Source organism: Sinohyriopsis cumingii, chromosome 1, assembly GCF_028554795.1.
Source record: "Sinohyriopsis cumingii isolate HCF-2022 chromosome 1, ASM2855479v2, whole genome shotgun sequence".
Taxonomy (NCBI): Eukaryota; Metazoa; Mollusca; class Bivalvia; order Unionida; family Unionidae; genus Sinohyriopsis; species Sinohyriopsis cumingii.
This window is the reverse complement of record NC_142961.1, coordinates 149597390-149612714: the sequence shown is the minus strand read 5'-3', so window position 1 is coordinate 149612714 and position 15325 is coordinate 149597390. Positions and strand designations below refer to the sequence as shown.

Here is a 15325-nt window from a genome sequence, read left to right as displayed (position 1 = left end):
CTTTAGAGCAATCACAAATTTAGAACTTTTTGATCTCGAGATTGCCTTGAAAAATATCACAAGCAATCACGTTTTTATAATTAAAAAATGTGACTGCTCAAAGAAGATGTATAATAAAACTAAATTACAAATGCAGCATGTAGATACAAAAGAGAAAAATGAAAAGAAAACTTATTAGGAAAGAGACGTAATTCTGACTTTCAAAGAATTTCAGGCGAGGAGTGGACCCATAATTTTTAAAATGTTCCTCATCCAGTCGTACATAAATTGTATACTTCTTAAGTATTGTAGATGATACACTAGATAGCGAAATCCGGGAGAATGAAATAGTAGGAGCTTTCATTGCTTAGAGTCTGAAGAAACGGCAGGTATTGATGGTTCAGATTCTGTATTTGTTAAAGCAACCAAATGACATATTTTGCCTATGTTGATTCGTCTGTTTAATCAATGCATCAACCTACACGTTCATGTGGACTGATAAACAGCAATAATTATACCTAACACGAAAAGCGCCGCAAAAGGACACCAATATTTTGCTAGATTGCGTCGTCAAATCAATGGTGAATAAGAGGATTACAAAATGGTCAAAACAAAACCAAATAATTGGTAATGAACAGGCTGGTTTCAGAAAAGAACACAAAATTATAGGTAATATATTTGTTTTCCACACACTCATATAGATATATTTTTGACAAATGCAACAGCAAATTCTATTTTACACTTGTAGGCATTGTGAAGGTATTTTTTGACAGTAAATAGAGCAACTTCGTGGCATAAATTTGAGATAAGTAGTTAAATGATAAATGTTGCTAAAACTAATATATATATATATATATATATATATATATATATATATATATATATATATATATATATATATATATATATATATATATATATATATATATATATATATATATATATATATGTATGTATGTATGTATGTATGTATGTATGTATGTATGTATGTCACAAAGCATGTGCAAGCAGCACAAAGGGACTAACTGATGCATTCAATTGTCCTTTTGCTGTAAGTCACGATCGCATTTTCTCACACTTACTTATGTTTCCTAATTTTATATGACATTTAGAGTGCATTGTCCGATAACAGTTATTGTGTAGATATTGCTGTTAAGACTGTTTGTTTTGCTATATGCCGCTGATCTACTTATAGTTGATGTACCAGCAACTGAGATGTGACGCTTACTTCATCCCTTGACTGGTAATGTGATGATAACGAATTAAAGATTAATTTGGACAAAACAGATGTCGTGTTCTCCGCAAAAGGAGACTACCTACGTAAGCTCCAAAAACCTGTGCTTTGGGAAAACAAATTAACGTCACTTCAGATCATAAATACATAAGGTTAGTATTCTTTTTGTGTTGTGTTTGGTATAAATGCCAAATAATGTTACCTAAACAATGATTTTATGTATTATTTTCAGTAAACGCAACGTTCTTAGGTTTGGAAAACTATTGATAAACATAATGATATTTATCTATTATCAGATTATTCAAATTGACACCAAACTTTTAAAAGAACTAATAAAGTAATAAAATAAGACACGGAGATTGATTCAACCATAACGAATGAGACAAATTGGCTTGATTTATCGAGAACATCGTGCTAAATCGTCAAGAAGGTTCAAATCGCTCCTTATTAATGAAAAAATATGCTGAACGTTATTCAATGCATCAAGAAAAACGTGTATCTGTATTAGTAATTAGGTCCTGGTGCGTGTGTGTCTATATTACTAATTCGTTCCCTGTGCGTGTGTCTCTATTACTAATTCAGTCCTTGTGCGTGTTCACAAATGATGCCTTTTGGAGAAATTATGTCACGTTTCATATTGAACCATTCCGTTTACCTTTGTAACCAACAAAAGCCTCTTTTCGTCCCACTGTCATGCTTGCGAAACTTTAACACTATTTTATCCCCCCCACCTCCACAATAGTCAGAGCTTATGCATTGGGTATGTGAAATAATGAAGAAAAAACTCAAATGCCGCTTTAACCAGTGAAATACGTTGAAATTCCGTTTTGAGTAAAGACTTATTAAATAGGAGTATATCTTCTGTGTCAGTTAATTCTTTTGAGGAAAATGTTGCTGACACAGATTAAAAGTGTACTTAAAACATGTAAATAGGTTAAAATTCGTTTGAAAATATATAGTGAAATCCTTAATTATGAAATTAATTGATCAATGAAACAAGTATTAGTGCACTCAGTATGAGTAGAGAAAGTGAATATTACACTAAACTTACTTCAGATACAGGAAATGTATCATTGATTGTTACTATAATGATCACTGATTGTTACTATAATGTATCACTGATTGTTACTATAATGATCACTGATTGTTACTATAATGATCACTGATTGTTACTATAATGTATCACTGATTGTTACTATAATGATCACTGATTGTTACTATAATGATCACTGATTGTTACTATAATGATCACTGATTGTTACTATAATGTATCACTGATTGTTACTATAATGATCACTGATTGTTACTATAATGATCACTGATTGTTACTATAATGTATCACTGATTGTTACTATACTGATCACTGATTGTTACTATAATGATCACTGATTGTTACTATAATGATCACTGATTGTTACTATAATGTATCACTGATTGTTACTATAATGATCACTGATTGTTACTATAATGATCACTGATTGTTACTATAATGATCACTGATTGTTACTATAATGATATTTAGGAAATATGTCAATCTTCTTTTATGCAATAACAATACAAAACACGCATTATCATTCTGTACAATTTATCACACAGTATAGCAAAAATTATAAATGTTAAGAAAATATTGTAATTAGTTCAATTTCTTAGATTTATATGACATTTGAAAAGCAATACTACTACTACTAATTAATAATAATAATAATCATATTGATGATGATAATAATAATAATAACAATGTTGTTGCTAATACTACTACTACTACTACTACTACTACTACTACTACTAATAATAATAATAATAATAATAATAATAAAACGATAAACAAGATGTTCAAAAGGCATTTACTTAGTTCGAAATAGACCTAAACTACCTCTGAAGTATAAATCAATAAAATATCCAGATGGTTTCAGATAGGAAATTGTATTTGTTTGCAAGTGAAGGCATCCGGATATTACAGGAGATCTTTCTAAGAGAAATAGTGAATATATAATATAAACGTTTATAAATGCGTTTGTTATGTAAAGATAATAATTGAAGATTATAAATTAATATAAAATTTTGCAAGAAGTCCAAATGCAGTGTAAATTAACAATGGTCATTGGTCTGAATTCTTTTATTTAGGAAGAGGAGTCCCATTATGACTATACCTATTTATGATACGAATTCTTTTATTTAGGAAGAGGAGTTCCATTATGACTATACCTCTTCAAAAGACATTGAAATCATTTGATCTAAATCTTCCTTTCGACTTTGAGGAATATATTTATCTTTAAACCTGACGATAATCTAGAATTAAATTTAGCGAAGAAATTAAAGAAGTTCAAAAACCGCTGGGTTGCTGGATGAGGAGAAATGTCTTCCTTATTGGGAAAATAAATTTTCTCCAACCCTCGATTATGCTAAAATTTATCCATTTGCTCTCAACGTTGCCCAAATAATTCATTATATTTGAAAATGAATTGAATACAATATTTTTATTTATTTATTTATTTATTTATTTATTTATTTATTTATTTATTTATTTATTTCGGTCAGTATTACCAAAATGGTTTTAAAAGGTATAGTATTAGCCTGAACTATAGACAGTGGTATAGGCATGGTACATCTTCACTGTTTTATATAATACACAAATATCAGTTGGATTAAACACCCTTTTTGCCAATTATGAAGGACTTTTGCAGAATATGGTAACAAAACAAGTTCTAGGAAACTTTGGAGGCATCCAGATATTACAAACAGGGTAGACACAATTAACAGAGTTTAGTAAATGTATTAGTAATACATTTTGGCAAGATGTTATCATGGTCTTCATATCACAGAAACAAAGCCCTCGTCAGTGGAAGACAAGTTTTCTCGTGATATTCTATATAAAAAATTGACATTAATATCTTCATTCTAATCCAAAATGGCGATTAAAATGGAATAACATGTGACACAACGTTTTTTTTAAAAAACAATAATCAAGCATTAATATTAAAATTCGATGCGTTACGTTAAATGGATCGCAGTAATTATTTAAATGAATATTTCCTGATTATCCAAAAATAACTGGTCACTGGAAAAGACAAATAAATAATTATATGAATTATATGAACATGGTAAAGAGTCGAATAAATATTCCTAATGGGAAACACGCAGCATGGTCTAGACCATTAAGGTGCCAGATAAAAGACCAAACTTGGAAAAATCTCTAATTTTAGCAAAAAAGTGCACCAAAGATATAAACTTAACTATCTTTCAATTCACGCACAGAATTATTGTAACAAATCAGTTTCCGACGACAAACAGTTTATATCTTGATGACAAGACGCGTAGTTTTGTAAACAAACAGTTGAAAACATCGAACACCTATTTTATAATTGTCCGGTGTTTGAAGAGTTTCGAAAATCCATTACTGCGCGAATTAAGAATTATATACCAAATATTATGATTTCAAACAGAGATGTTTTCTTTGGAAATAACAAGTTTAGTGATCTATTTTTTTTTTCTCTTTTCATTTTGATTGCAAAATATCTCACTTATAAGATTCGGCTTTAAAGATACCATATTTTAGAAGTTACATCACTATTTATTTGTGCTACAAGAAACTGGACAAATTTAACAAAGCTATATTAAAAAAACTTACATGTCTAAGAAAAGGGGACTCTTTTTTTTGCCTACAGCTAACAGAATACTACAGTCGAACATTGTATCTGCTACTGAGCTCTGCATTTTACTTAATACTTTTAAGGTTAAGTCACACTCTGTTTTAGTTAATGAGCGTTAGCACACATATATATTTGTGTGTGTGTGTGTGTGTGTTTCTGCGTGAGACACAGAGAGGGAGAGAGAGTTTTGTATTTATATTTATTAATATACATCGTGCAAACTAGAAGTCGGAAGTTTTCAATAATTATGTACAACATCCAAAACCACCGTGTCATGCGGTATTAAAGAGATCTCTAAAATCCTTGCATTTGACATGTTGTCATTAAAACAAATTTTAAAAAAAACCATTAATTAAATAAGGAGCAAGACACATTTTGATTAAACCATTCATCTACTTCAAGAATAATAGAAAGAATATCTTTTTAGTACGATATCACCTTAGGCATGGGACAGGGTTTGTCATGCTATCAAATTCTAATGACTTATTATAGTGACACAAATTTCTGCTTGACTTCCACTCAAACCGAAAGGATATTCATGGTGACATCTTATTCACTGTTTTGTAAGAGCACTTAACGCGAGAATTAAAAGAGAACACAAAGCAAACATTAGTTATTTGACATTGTGTACTCTACAAGCGAGTCGTTGCCTATGGCAACCGCTTACTCAAATTATTTTAAAATCTCACTTGTTATGGTTTGATTATTAATGTATTAGATTATGTACCAATCTTTTAGATTATATATCACTGTATCAGATTATGTATCAAGGTATTAGAATCGTATCAATGCATTAGAATATCATTGTGTTAGAATATCTGTCGATGAATTAGATTATACATTAGATTATGCATGAATGTATTAGATTATGTATCAATGTATCAGATTAAATATCAATCTGTTAGATTATACTTCAGAAACTTGACTGTTGTAAGAAGAGAAACTTTCAGTAACAATAACGATAACAGCATCAATAATAACATCGACATAAATAATGATGATGATGATGATGATGAGAACAGCATAAGCTGTGATTGTGCTATGTGTATGTATGTTTCTGTCTCTCACTTGTTACTTGCTTAGGCTTTAATAAACAGTAACTAAGAAAGAGTAAAAACAACAAGCTTGGAAAAAAATTAGCAAATAATTGATTTCCCTGGAAAAACAATGTAAAAATGAAGAAGAAGAAAAACAACTTACGGTTTTAAGAAATCAAATCCAGAAATAATCCAAGAGTAATCCACGAATTAAATTTCCACAGTCATAGTAATGAAATGTCCTAATGAATTCAAGATCTAGTCCCGAGGAAAAATCCAAAATGGAAGGCAATGACGTATAATGTCGTCAGTATAGCTCTGATGTGTTTACAGTTCATTGTGAACCACATAAAATAATATTCCGGTGTTTGAATTCCAAATAAAATTTAAAGAAATGTATTTATCCAAGAATTCTGTATAAGCACTTAAATATTCTCAGAGAAACGAAATTATCTTTTAGAATCCAAATAATTTGAAGAAAATTTTAAATATAACTCCAAACTAGTCAAAAACAAACACTTTCAAGTGTAAAGGTAAAATCACAAGCTGAGAAATATTTCTCTAAACACCACTATTAAAACTAAGTACTGCACAAATTCTGAAACACCAGAATTGCAAAATAGAGGCTGTTTACATATCTAAAATCACGAACTCCACGTAAGACCTTGATAAAACCCAACCATTTTACTCCGAGAATTAAATAAAAATAGAAAGTTATTTACTTGTCTCAGTGATTACTGAATCAAGGTTGGGAACTAAGTCAAAAATAGAAACAGTGTTTCTATCATTATGTGTTTATGAAAAGGGTCAGGTCAAACTGAATTTTTTGGGGAACAAAATACCAAATCAAGTAAACAAGATTACATTACTTTCACATGTAATGAAATTAACAAACATAAAACTTACAAACAGACAATTAAATCAAATCAAATATAAATTAAATCAAATATACATAACACTTCCCCCATTAAGAAAAAGAACGTTTTATATGATAAAGTCTTCTTTTCACGATATATTAATTATACATGAGGTTAAAAAGAACTCTTAAGAATTATACAAAGTGTACATGAAATAATACATTTCTATAGACGGGAAAGTGCATCTACTATTAAATTATCTTTTCCCTTGATGTGCCTGGTGTAAATTTCATATGTAACAACAAACTGCACCTTAGTAGTCTTTGACTTTTATTTTTCATCTTGCCGGTGAAAGTAAGGGAGTTTTGGTCACTAGACACAATAATCAAAGAAGGGGCTGAACTAATGTAATCTTCTAAATGCTGCCATGCCAGTATCAAAGCCAAACATTCCTTCTCGATTATTGAATAATTTCTTTGGTGCTTACTTAATTTCTTAGAAAAATAGCAAACTGGATGATCAACACCATTTTCGTCTTCTTGAATCAAAACTGATCCAACACCAACATCACTTGCATCAAAAGACAATTTAAATGATTGGCTGAAATTTGGAGCTGTAAGAACTGGCGCGCTTTTAAGTATGGCTTTTAACTTATCAATCAAAAGCCTCTTGACATGTTTCAGTCCAAAGGAACTTGATTTCCTTACACAGTAAATTTGTCAGGGTTCAACAAATATAGAAAAATTGGAATAAAATTTCCGATAGTATCCAGCCATACCTAAAAATCGCATCAGTTGCTTTTTGTTAACAGGCACAGGAAATTCAGAGATAGCCTTGACCTTATCATCTATAGGTTTAACTTGTCCATGTCCACGATATGTCCTAAAAATGTTACACTAGCACTCAGAGCTCACTTTTGGATAAATTAATTGTCAAACTTGCATCTGTGAGTCTGTCAAAGAATGTCCGAATTGTTGATAAGTATTCTTTCCACGTGTGTTTGTACACGATAACATCATCTATGTAAGCATAACAATTGTCTAGCCAGAGATAATCATATTCATGAGACGTTAAAAAGTACTTGGCAACCCTTTCATCCCAAACGGCATTACTTTATATTGATAAAGTCCATCTGGAGTCACGTATGCCTAAATTTCCTTTGCTCTCTCCGTAAGTGGAATTTGCCAAAATCCTCTCAGAAGGTCAAATTTGGTGGCATACTTAGCATTTCCGATCTTTTTCAATACAGTCATCGATTCTTGGTAACGAAAATGAATCTTTTTTTGTCACACTATTCACCTTCCTATAATCAGTGCACATACGGAAAGTTTTATCTGGTTTTGGCACAAGTATGCATGGTGAAATCCATTCATTTTTACTGGGCACTATAAAATCATTCTCCAGCAAATACTGAATTTCTTTTTCCACGTATTCCTGTTTGAGAGGGTTCGTCCTGTACTGGTGTTATTTCACAGGTTTGAAATTTACAATTTCAACGTCAAGAAAATGTTTGTTCGTCCTTGTAGGAACATCTGGAAATAAGTGCTCATATTCAAATAATACCTGTTTAAGTTATTTCTTTCTTGCTCCTTCAAATGTGAAAGTTTCTGGTCCAGATCTTTTATAATTTCTGAATGAATTCCGAAGATTTATCACTCCAATATTAGTTGAATCCGATGATATTCCTTCACTTAAATCTTCACAGAGTGGGACAGGTACAACTAAATTGATGGCATATTGAACTTGGCTATCTCTTTCAAAATACTGGTACTTCTGTAGTTTATTTAGATCCTAGGAGCACTAATGTTATAATTTAACTCAATCATTTTCTTCTTAACTTTGTAAGGGCCGTACTATCTAATCAGAAGAAAATTCTGAAGAATGAGGAAGAGAGACAGAACTCTGTTATCAGACTCAAAAGTTCTCTCCATCGTAGTTCTGTCAAACCATAATTTCACTTTTGACTTGAATTGCTGGATGCTAAATTCAAGCGTAACCAGCTGGAAAGTTCCAGACCTAAAATTGTACCCTCGTCCAGACTGGATAGGTTTGGGAAGGCCAAATTTGCTATAAAAGAACTTTATTAAAGCTTTCTCTATTGTTTTAGATTTAATATTCCTCAAAGGAATTGCCTCTGGAAACCTTGTTGACGCACACATAATGGTCAACATGTATTGGTTACCTGACTTGGTCTTAGGTAAGGGACCAACACAGTCTACCATAATTCTACTAAATGGTTCGTCAAACGCAGGAATAGGTTGCAGATGAGCCTTAGTATCTTCTGATCGGGTTTTCCTACCATTTGAAAAGTATGACTAGATCTACAGTATTTAAGAACATCACTTTTGATTTTTGGCCAATAAAAGTCAAGATCTTGTTATAAGTTTAATTAATCCCTAAATGACCAACCAAAACAGTTTAATGGGTCAGACTAAGTATTTCCTGTCTGTAAGGTTTCGGAACTACAATTTGATAGTTCACTGACCACGCATCACCAGCAGGTACCTCGGGAGGTCTCCATTTTCTCATACGAATTCCATTTTTAATGAAATAACTGACATGTACTTCAGTGGTTTCAGTTTTACTAATGGTCCCTTGAAACAAACAGAAGATCTCATGATCTTTTTCCTGTTCGACGACAAGTTATTGTCGTTTGTCACCCTGATTAGAATAAAGAGAATCAGTAGTTAAAAGAGGATCAATGTGATCAATACCTTCTGATTGATCCAAACAAGGAGTGAAAATGAACTCATCAAAAGCCTGACCAATACATGTGTCAGCTAAACGAATACTTCCTTATCAACATCATTCTCAAGAGCTTTCTTTGCCATAGCTTTGGTAACTGCACAAGCTCGGGACAAGTCAGGGAATTCGTTTTCAACTGGATCGACTTTTTGATCGTTACCTAGTAATAAATCAATTCAATCAACGGATAAAGCAGACACTGTTCCGACTGTCACTGGTCCTGAGACTAAGTCTGATGATAAATTTACACCATGTAGAGGAACATTAACAAAGCCGCACTCTACTCGCTGAATAAGAACACTGTCATTAGAAGAAGACTTCTCAGAAAAGAGCAAAGTACCTGACAATTAAATACTCTGAGAAGCATCAATGTCCCTTATGATTTTAATAGGGATAGGATTGGTTAAATCACTCAAGAGTGATATAGAACCCTTCGATATGAATGGTTCATAATTCTCCATAATCAAATCAGACTGGGGTTTATTAGACTCAACAAATGTATTGCTTTCAATACATGACCGTGACCTTGACCTCTTAGAAATAAGAGCATTTGGAATAGGTTTGTCTTGATTCTGATGCCTATTTTTTAATTTGTAGCAATCAGAAATAACGTGTCCTTTTTTCATGCAGTATTTACACGTAGGAAGAGACAAGGATCTTAGATCAAGCTTATCTGAAGCCTGATTTTTAGAAGTTGTGACAGTATGAGATTTAGAAGGGCTTGTATTATACTGAATTACTTTTCTCCAAGAAGACGAATGAGTGGAAGTCTTTCTTACAAGATCGTGAGTTAAATACTACTCATCAGCAGCACGAGCAGCTTTTTCCACGGTTTCGATCTTATGCTCGTCAAGATAAGTTGTAATGTCCCTGTGGACACAGTCCTTGAACTCTGCAACCAATATGAATTGTCTGAGCCTTTCGTAATCTTTATTAGCCTTTCTAGAGGAGCACCTTCTATCAGATTGTCGTGTTTTTTCCCATGCAAATTCGACATAGGTTTGTCCAGCATCTTTTTTAATAGTTTCTGAATTTTTGCATATATGCTTCAGGGGCTAACTCATAACCCCTTAAGATATATTCCTTAACCACATCATAGTCACCACTTTGGTGAAGTGACCGTGAACGTTAAATATCACTAGCTTTACCAATAAGTACACATTGTAATAACTGAGTCCAATGATCCCTTGGCTATTTCAAATTTTCAACAATTTTTTAAAAATAAGGAAAATATTTGTCTACATCTTTTTCTCTAAAAGCGGGCAATAACCTAATATTCTTTGCAACATCGAAACTTGCAATTGCATTTGAAGTGGGAATGTGCTTTTCATTTGCCAGCCCCATTTGCTTTATTCTAAATTGATATTCCCTCTTTCTATCGCTTTCTTCCTTTTGCATTTGTTCTTTTTGTAATTGCATTTGTTTTTCTTTCTCTCTTTCCTGTCTCTCTCTCTCTCTCTCTCCTCTTTCTCAATTTCCAACTGCATTTGTATTTCTTGTAACTGCATTTGTCTGTCTTTCTCTTTTTCTTCCTTATCTAACTGCATTTGCATCCGTTTTTCTTCTTTCTGAAGTTCTAGCTTCCTTAACTCCAATCCCATCTTGTATTTTAAATCTAATTCCTTTACTTTTATGTCAGTCTGATACAGACTTACTGATCGACACAATATTATTTATTTATTGCTTCGTTAAGAAAGCCTTTGGCTCTGAAAGATCATATTTTCTGGCAAGTTGAATTAATTCATCTTTTTGAAAAGATCTAACTGTTCCCAGGTATGATCTGAAAGAAAGATTTCCACTTTTGATGACATTTTAGAAAAAAAGATTCCTGATTTCACTAAAGATTTCAAAATCGTAAAAGAATACTTGGGATTTTTAAAAGACCTCAAAACTAGGGGAATTCAGATTTATAAAACAAAGTTTTCTGAAATATTTAGCCAAAATTCAAATATCCCGAGGACGAGCAACCCAATTTATTATGTTACGGGTTTTAGGCTCTAATAAACAGTAACTAAGAAAGAGTGAAAACAACAAGCTTTGAAAAATGGAATAACAATGTAAAAATAATAAAAAGAAAAGAACTTACGGTTTTAAGAAATCAAATCCAGAAATAATCCAAGAATAATCCACGAATTAAATTTTTAAAAGTCCTAGTAATGAAATGTTCTAATGAATTCAAGTTCTAGTCCCGAGGAAAAATTCAAAATGGAAGGCGATGACGTATACTGTCGTCAGTATAGCGCTGATGTTTATACAGTTCTTTGCGAACCACGGAAAATAATATTCCGGTGTTTGAATTCCGAATAAAGTATAAAGGAATGTCTCATTCCAAGAATTCTGTATGAACACTTAATTCTTCCCATAGAAACGAATTAATCTTTTAGAATCCAAATAGTTTGAAACAAAATTTAAATATAACTCCAGACTGGTCACAAACGCACACTTTCCAATGTAAAGGTAAAAGCCCAACCTGAGAAATATATCACTAAACATCACTATTAAAACTAACTACTGCGCAAATTCGGAAAACCCACAATTGCGAAATAGAGGCTGTTTACATATCTAAAAGTATGTACTCCAAGTATGACCTTTATAAAAACCAATCAGTTTACTCCGAGAATAAAATAAAAATAGAAAGTTGTTTACTTGTCTCAGTGATTTCTGAATCAAGGTTGGGAACTAAGTCTAAAATAGAAACAATATTTATATTATTAGGTGTTATGAAAAGAGTCAGGTCAAACTGAATTTTCGTGGGAATAAATGCCAAATCAAGTAAACAAGATTACATTACTTTGACATGTAACGAAATTAAATTTAAAACTTACAGACAGACAATTAAATTAAATCAAATATAAATTAAATCAAATACACATAACATACTGTTGTTGGTCTTTTTCTAGATATAATGACTACATCCAAAAAGTACCCCGATGAAAGGTTCTATAGAAAAATGAACGAAGATTCGACACAAAATACGCATCGATCATGTGTCAGTTAGTAAAGGATGAGTATAAAGAATGATACACTGATCTTAAGACCCTGGCTTCTATTGCTTCCTCCTAATCCAAAACCGAGTTGTTTCTGCCTGCTCCCAGGGTAGTTCCGGTATCCTTATCATCTCTTGCAACATCAACATTACATAACAGACTATCTCAGTAAAACCCGTACAAACATTGTACCGAGTACTGTAATCCTTGTCACCATTGATTCTGATACCTCTATACAAACGTATCACATAACGAGGGACAGACGTCCAAACTGTTATCTTGTTAAGCTTCTGAACGGTGCTTTAAAAATGAACAACTTTGTATTAATGACAAAGATCATCTAAAAGTCAATGGTACGGGAATAGACACCAAACAGGTACCTTAGGTCAACACATTTTTATATAGATGTTGTTTACTTCAGAATAACTGATTCCAAAGCTTAACATCAGTTTTTAGATGATTCAGTTTTAGTTGTGTTTCAGTTGAGGGGATATTATTTATTTATTTAAATTGTTCATTGGAATTATAAAGTGCTCTTTGACTTTAGGACTAAATTACTATCTTGGAATTAGTGTTAATTCTTTCAAGGAGTTTTGGGGATTATATGTTTGTGATACATGAAGACTCTTAGCACATCGCAAGATTCCAGGCTATTGCTACATCTGTGCATATAATATCGGAGTTCACTCAGAACGCCACTGGAATTCATTTGAATACTCTATAATTTTGGACGTGTGATAGAACATTTAGGACTTTTTAGGACTTAACTCACGATACTGCAGGCTCTTCATAAAATTTCCACTTTTTTATAGCAAATAAGTCATTTGTTAAGTTTTACAAAACTTGTTGCTTTTCACTCTTTTCTGTTACTTAGTTTTAGACCATAGAGTCGTAACAAGAACTTACGTACGATATCAAAGGATGGGATTTGTCATAATTTAACGCGGGATCTTTACAACAAACCAAGCGGCAATAATAGTGCTGCTACTGTTCTCTCTGTCTCTCTCTCTCTCTCCCTGTCTCTATCTCTCAGTCTCTCCCTTTCTCTCTCTCTCTCTCTCTCTCTCTCTCTCTCTCTCTCTCTCTCTCTCTGTGACAAACATATTTTAATTCTGAGGAAGGAAATAGGAGGTTGAAATAACATTACAGGTAATATCGTAAAACTATGAAAATTTGTTCATTAAAAGGAAAAAATAAAACTGCTAAAACGAAATTTAGTAATGGTAGCAGCAGCAGCAAAAATATAGTGTAAGCGGTAGTTGTAGCAATGAAATAGTATTACTACTAGAATTATTATTATTATTATTATTATTATTATTATTATCATCATATTTGATCTTTTTGTCACTTCTGACATTATAGCAACAAATTGCACTCTTTTACTATTGGAAAACTTGTTCTTTAGTTATCTTGCCTGTTAACACGGTGTCTTTCATACGCACCAAGCGGAAAAATCTGCCCATGGGCGTTATTTGCTATAAAAACCAACAATTGTATCGCTGTCCGATGCATTTATTGTGCGAAACAAATTGATGACGAGTCCAATTTCTTGTCATTATCATCATTTCAGTCTCAAGCATCGTCATTTGAAACGGTAATGGAAGCAAACTTCACAACTCCTTTAAATAAAGGAAAGACATGTCTTTTTTGTTTCGGGAAGAGTCGCTATTGTTCGTAACAATCCGTCTTATTGAAAAGAATATGAAATAATTGCTCTCCGTAAAAGTAGCAAAATATCTCGGTCTTCGATTCCAAGGCATTCAACCTCTGACACCACCCATAACATAACTGTGTTAGCAACAGCGTATTAATTTTATGATCAAAATCAAGAAATCACGGGTAGAAAGAAATAAACACTTTAGAAAACTGACCGAAGAAAAGATTATGTATGTGGATCAACCTAAAGCTTTGATTTAACTTGTCAACAATAAAAATGGGCATTACGAAGTGTGTTAGCAAAGTCTGATTACGAGGAAAACAGTATAGAATTCATATATATATATATCAATTAGCTGTTAAGATTATTGCTAATGATTTACATGCATTCGACCCATCTTTCTTTCTTCCTAGAAATGAAGCGTATAATGTGATTTTACTTTAAGAAACTTGTATTTTCTTTTACGCCAGATATAATTTAAATTCAAGCTCCTTTCATCGCACTAAATTGGTTTCGGTGATCAGCTTTAAGTCTGCATTATTTAGTTGAAAATATCGCTGTTTAAAGTATTATTATTTTTGTCAAGAAAACGTAGAGTACGGTGGTTTGTTTATTAGTGAATTTGAGGAAAATGATTTGATCTCAGGAGGGAAAGAAATCCCGTCCCTTACCACCGAATCTATATAATCTAAGATGCACTGTCAAATGAGATACTCACATGCATATATATGACCCTAAAAGGAGGTTTCTATAGTAGTAACATGCATACGTATAACCCTAAAAGGGGGTTTCTATGGTGGTAATATGCAAACGTATAACCCTAAAAGGAGTTTTCTATAGTGTAACATGCATACATATGACCTTAAAAGATAGCTTCGATTGTGGTAACTTGTATACATATTTAAAAAAGGGAGTTTCTATAACGGTAACTTGTATACATATGAACCAAAATGAGGATTTCTGTTGTGGTAACATGCATGCATATGAGCTTAAAAGAGGATTTCAAATGTGGTAACATACATGCATATGACCCCACGTGAGGTTTTCTATAATGATAACTTGTATACATATGACCCTAACAGAGGGCTTCTACTGTGGTAACGTTACAGATAGTCAGGTTTCTTAAATAAGAAATTGTTTATTGTTATTATTCTGCTATTATTACCGAAGGAAACGAAT

At 32.3% G+C, this 15325-nt stretch overlaps 1 protein-coding gene across 1 annotated transcript in view; it reads right to left on the bottom strand.

Annotated features, from left to right (window-relative positions):
• LOC149808137 (uncharacterized) overlaps positions 1-15325 on the bottom strand; it is a 47363-nt gene that overhangs the window by 30462 nt on the left and 1576 nt on the right. The gene's annotated exons all lie outside the window — the stretch shown is intronic.